Below are 6,000 nucleotides of genomic sequence, written 5' to 3'. Positions count from 1 at the left end.
GCTCATTGAGCGGCGGGGATCTGCGCTGTGTGGTGCGTCGCGCCGAAGCCGAGGAGGACTGAAGACACTTTTGGGGGGGACTGCCTTGAGAGTTTATTCCAGTTCAACCCGGCGGCGCTGCTGTTGGAGCTTCTCCTCTGGTAGGACACGCTGACACGGAGTGCGTGGATTGAGTGTGCGGTGCGGTGCGGTTGCGGTGCTGTGCGCTTTGTGCGGTTGTGTTTTTACTACCATGCCGTCTCGGGCAGTGCGAGCTGCGGCAGTATCGGAGAGAAGCAGTTGAGAGTTGACGGTGCATTTTGTTCATCATCGTGCAATGTGTTATCTGTTTGTGTGAGTGTATCGAGGTCATTTCCTCTGATTCTGCGTGGATTAACGAGCCGTGGAATGTACATCCGCAGAATCTGCTGTTTATATCCCCAAATCCATTAACGTCTCAGCACCAGAGTGAGCATCCGTGACTGGGTCCATTTAATCTGCATTGTCCTTCTGTTAAAGAGAAATTGTGGATATGAAGCGGCAATATCTGTACCGAATGGACATTTAGATCCCATACATGAATTAATAATTCTCATGAGATAGAGGCTGGCGCGTCTCTTTCTGCAGGGTTTACTCACGACCGAGTGATGCACCGATGGGTTTACTCAGCCTGCAGTGTTCACGCTTTATTGAAATGCGTAAAAAGAAAAAAAAAAGGCTTTAATGGTTGTTGGAGCTACACAGGAGCTTTCAAACGCACAGATGATAGCCTATTAACACCGCTGATTTAGAGGATCGATTGTATCATCAGTGTGCATGCATGGCCCATTCGTCCGGTTGACTATACATCCAAGGGGTTGTTGCTCAGTCTACCAGAGCTGACATCCATTCTATAGATTGAATAGCCACTAAAGTATACACGAAGGGATGAAAAGCCCATGCGCCTGTGTCAGACTGAGGGACTGACTGGGAATCAGCAGTGATTCAGCTCCATTCAGCGCAGAGGCTTTGATGTGAGCGCTGGTCACTGGTTGCGTTGCTAAACCATCTGCATGGTTACATAAGCGGCAGATTTGGACATGCTGGAAGTTTGTGGGCTGGACAGTAAAAGCGAAAGGGATGGTGATGTTGATGATGATTGTGATGATGGTGGTGGTGGTGATTATGTGTAGGAGGAGGGGATGATGACGACGGTCGCTGTGTACTCTATAGTGACAGAGCTGAGGTAACTCCCAGGTTACTCACAGCAGAGTTTCTGAACATTTCTGTCGAAACTGCTCTAATCACGCCATGAAGTGTTTACAGAGTCTGTTATATGTGAAAAAGAAAGAAAAAAAAAACATGTAGCCAAGCCTAAAGATTATGTGCTATTTTCTTTTTCTTTCCAAATTGATGTGTTCAAACAACTTCATTGAAACGCAACTTTGTCCACATTTTACAATGGCCTTCCACAATATCTGTGCAAAGCAAACTGTACACAGCAGAAAATAGGTTGTGGTATTATCAGATTTGGTTGATTGTTGCTTGGCAATTTCAGACAAACTGACCCACAGCCATTCCCTTTACAAATGCTGGTGACAAACATGTCACATTGTGCCTTGCACACACAAATCTGATGTGAAATAAACTGAAACTGAAACTGTAATTTAGTCAGATTATCTTTTCTTCACACACTCCCCCTTTAATGCTGTTCAAACTGATCTTCTTATTCTTAATGTGGCCTCTCAGATTTTCATCTTGTTAACCTAAATTGTGTTTTTGATGCCTAAAACACTCCCCACGCAATGTGAATGTCACTCCTTATGTATTGACTCCTAATGGTTCATGGAGGTAAATATGAATCATTTTGCAAACCTTTGATCACAGAACACAAAGATGAAATGATTGTAAATAATACCAAATAATACCACATAATGTAGTCAGCTTGATAAAACCAAGTTCTTACTACGCTGTCCGTGCATGTCGACTCTTGGGACACGTTGGTCAGCAAACACATCAAAGCTGCCCGTTGGCAGCACTGTCAAAGTCTGTCTGTGGATCTCATATCTTCCAAGCGCCCAGGCCCCGGACTGAATACATGAGCTGATCAGGAATGTCATGCAACCATGGCATTCAAACCCCTCAACTGTCATGCTGAGGGTTCAGTGGCTGAGTCTAGGAAACAGCTATTAAAATGGCTGAGACAAAGGTGATGGCGGCATAGCTCCCAAAGCCCTGGCTATCACCATGGCATGGTGGGTTTGTTCCCCACAGCATTTAAGTGGCTGAAACAGGGGAACCTCACAGCTGATCCAGTTCAATGGAGTCAGGTCTTTATACAGTCAAGCAGCCAAGGGGTGATTTCCTTTCTAGCTGGTGTCACATTAAAATGGCTGTGGTGACAGCGTAGGCCAATACATGCGAGATAAACCAAAGGTATTGTGAGCCACTACCTTCCTGGCAACCCACACTGATGAGTGCAAAGACCACCAGATTCGCAGCGACAAGAGTAATGACGATGCTCATGAAACTTAACCCCTCATAAATCACCAGGCCCGTCGGGCCCCTGCGCCTCTTATTGATCGCCGTGTTCTCCGTCCTCTCGTGGACACTGTGAGCGTTCTGCCCATCCCCTTAAACCAATTTCATACTCTTAAAGCATCTCGTGCTGTCCTGCAAACACATTCAAGTTGAACCTTTATTGTATTTCAGCTCAGATCAAATCAACAACCCAAGTATACATTGTACTTTTTTTTCCTCCTTTCTGCTTACCTCAGGCAGAGGTTATCGTATTACACAAAAGAAACAATGATGTATGTGCGCACCGGTCCCAGTGTTCCCCTCTGGTTCTGGATTCAGTTTCGCGGATGTGAAACCTTTTGAGGTTAATTTTTCCACTCATGCATTATGAAGGGTCAGTTTTGTTTTGTTTGTTTTTTTTCTCCCATGCAGTTTTTAATTTCAGTACACCGGGTGCCCGGTGACGCTCCTCGTGGCTTCATGCCTTCAGTAGCAGCAGCGTCTGGGTGCAGAGGTTGGGAGTGTGGAGACTGAGCTGCAGTGCAGGATAGAAGAGGACAGTGGAAAGAGGCTGTGCGACCGGTTTCTAAGGGTGTTCCATGTTTGTGTGAGCTAAACAAACCGTCAGTGACACAAGCTTCCTGATTTACTGTGTGGGAGGGGGCTTCTGGCATATGGAATAGAGGAAATAGTCCCTGGGAAGCTGTGTCTGTTTGTCCTCTAAAGGTGAACATGCAGTACTGTGTAATCATTAGTCACAAAAGACTATTGAGCCACAATCATCTAAGGTCTCACTGTCCCATTACATAGAATTACCATACTCTACTCCTGGGGGGGTAGGGGGGTTACTGCACGGTGCATTAATGAATCATTTGTAACAGTAAGTGCGGAGAAGTCTGGCTTTGAACAGCTCCCTCTTTCCAGCCAGCACACACTGCTTTGAACCCAATCTCCCACTCTGCATTTTCTGCTGCTGTGAGCAAATGTCCGCTGCAAACATTTCTGTTGGATCTCCAATTAGCTAACTTACTCTACTGTGAAAATGTGACTATTATTATTGTTAAACCCATGGGCGGCCGTGAGCTGTGCCAAAAATCCGCTCTGTGTTAGTGCAGTTAATTGGTTTCCAAGGTTAATAAAAGTCCCAATTTGCTTAGTTCCCTTTTTAAAAACACAGTGTGTTATTGTCCGTGTTGTTTATAGTGATCATTATCACAGCTCCTAGCATTATCTGTATGGATACTGGCATTATTGTTTTATTAAACCAGACACCCTCGAGCACAAAGCTGTATTTTCCATTTAATGGGTAGCTCCAGCAACACTTAATATCCAGATTAATTTTGTTTTAGATACTGAAGCACTGTCTGTTAATGACATGTAGGCCACAGTGCAACTTTCCTTACTTTTTTTTATAGCTCCCACGTTGGTGCTGATCGTGTTGGCTGCTGTCGGTGCGCACTGACACACCTCCCCCAGCTGCTGCAGTAAACAGAGCGTTCATAATATTTACCTATAAACTGTACAGGCCTTTTGCCCTATTTTAAATAACATCAGTGACACAGACTCTGTGTGATAACACAGCAAATCACCTTGACATGATTTTTGACTGTAAATGGGCCCCTTATCACTTCAGTATCCCATAGCGTTTGATAATTATGTGAGGCTTTTTTTTTTCTTCTAATATATAGGTGGGCCCACTGTTCTCTTTCCGGCCTTTGTTTGACTCGGTTTAGTAAAAAAGCTGTTTTACATTCCTGCTATAATCCCACCTGGAAGCTTCGTCTTATTTTTCAGCCATTTTGTTCATTCTGTTCGCTACAGGAATGCCGCCTGCTGCTGTGAGTGGTGGCCTGGCTGAGAATGATGGTTAAATATAGCGAATAATCAGAAAATCCCTTAACTTCACATGTGGAAATTTTGCACATGGGAAACTTGTGGTTTCCCATGTGCAAATAACATGATTCCCATGTGCAAAATTTTTCACATGTGGAAAAATCACGTTAAGTTCATGTGGTTTTTCTGTAAGGGATATTCTGAAAATAAAAAAAATCTGTTTTTTTTTTTTCCCTGAGCCAAACTTCTGATCCTCCTTATATATTATTTTCATAGCAGCTCACACATGTAAGCAGTTAAATGTTTTTGTAACAGTAACTCGTTGGCATACGGAGCAACTTGAGCCTGCTAGTAGTGACGTGAATAGCTCCCTTGGAGGTCAAGTCTAGGGCCCACAGCAGGCACATGGAGGATTTTCCTTGGCTTCCTTAGGGCCGTCTTAAAACAGCTGTGAATTTGACCGAGCTCCAGGGTTATTTCTGTCGTGGCAATACCAGTAGGGAACCACACACACACACCAGTCCTGGAAGACCCTGTGGTCACCGCTGATGTTGACAGACTCCAATGAAAGCTTTAGAGATACAGTATGTGATGTTGAGATTTTTTTTTCAAGCATCCCTGTGCACAAACATAGGTACATGCAATGAGCTTTTTTGATTTTGATTTTATTTTCCCACCCTAAACATGTAATGCATTAGTGGCACTATTATGGCTTACTTACCACTTGCTGCTCATTCATGTTCATTTTTTTTGTCCGTAGCAAAGTATGTCACATGTCTTCCCTTGGGAATCGGAGAATGCCTTACCAAGGCAGAATGTGAGTGAGACATGGAGCTTTGGTAGTGTGCAGATGGATAGAATGACAGTGAACACAGGGAGAATTAGTGGATGGTTCTTGACTAAATTGTAGAGGGATCCCACAAGGCGTCTTTGCGGGTGCATAATGTTTCCCAAACACAACCAGAAGAGAAACAGCTGATAATAAAGTCGGAGCATCATTGATGCAATTCAGAGCCATAAGACACCATTTTCCCATTCCCCCAGATAAAACCCACACAAGGCATGTAAACACTCATCTCGCAGGACAGACTTTGGCCTGAAAATCCCCTTTCGGCTGAGTGCCAGTTTAATGACTGTTAATCGCTGCAACAAACACAGCCATGAGACGAAAATATGTGAAAAGCAGCAGCCAGGATATGATGCAGATATATCACACAGAGAGGAAAAGACCCAGCTAAGAAAGCTTTGTGTAAAGCTTCCAGCCTGTCAGTGGATTTAAAGCACTTGACAGAGAAAAACTAGTGACCTGTGAAAATGCGGCTCCGTGTAGTGGAAAGAATTGGTAGAATTAGCCACTATTTCCCACCAGACTGTACTGTATGCCTCAGGTTAAACAGAGAACACATGCTCAGCAGGCTAGACCATTTTAAACACAACCGGGAAGCCCTTGAGCTACATCAGAACACTTACACTAAAGACAAGGAGAATAACCAGCAGCTATGCAGGTGCGATGCATGATGGAGTGCCCGGTTTATTTTTAACTGGAGCATTTATGCTATTCTTTCCTCTGCATATAGACTCCAGGCCTCCAGAATGGGATCGTTTCCTCTGGTGTCACCGTTTTTAGATGCGAAGACAGTCATAGTGTTTGTGATGTTTGTGTCATGTTTAAATAATGATGGCTTTGCA

At 44.1% G+C, this 6,000-nt stretch overlaps 1 protein-coding gene across 1 annotated transcript in view; it reads left to right on the top strand.

Moving 5' to 3' along the window:
* calcrla (calcitonin receptor-like a) overlaps positions 1-6,000 on the top strand; it is a 29,686-nt gene continuing 23,686 nt past the window's right edge. Inside the window, exon 1 of the mRNA XM_085766033.1 lies at positions 1-140. The gene's annotated coding sequence lies outside the window, so the exon portion shown is untranslated. The remainder of the gene's footprint in view (positions 141-6,000) is intronic.

The sequence above is a fragment of the Trachurus japonicus genome, chromosome 21 (genome assembly GCF_045865225.1).
Source record: "Trachurus japonicus isolate A0001 chromosome 21, Traja_1.0".
NCBI lineage: Eukaryota > Metazoa > Chordata > Actinopteri > Carangiformes > Carangidae > Trachurus > Trachurus japonicus.
The sequence above is the reverse complement of the archived record's forward strand: the minus strand, read 5'-3'. Positions and strand labels throughout refer to the sequence as shown.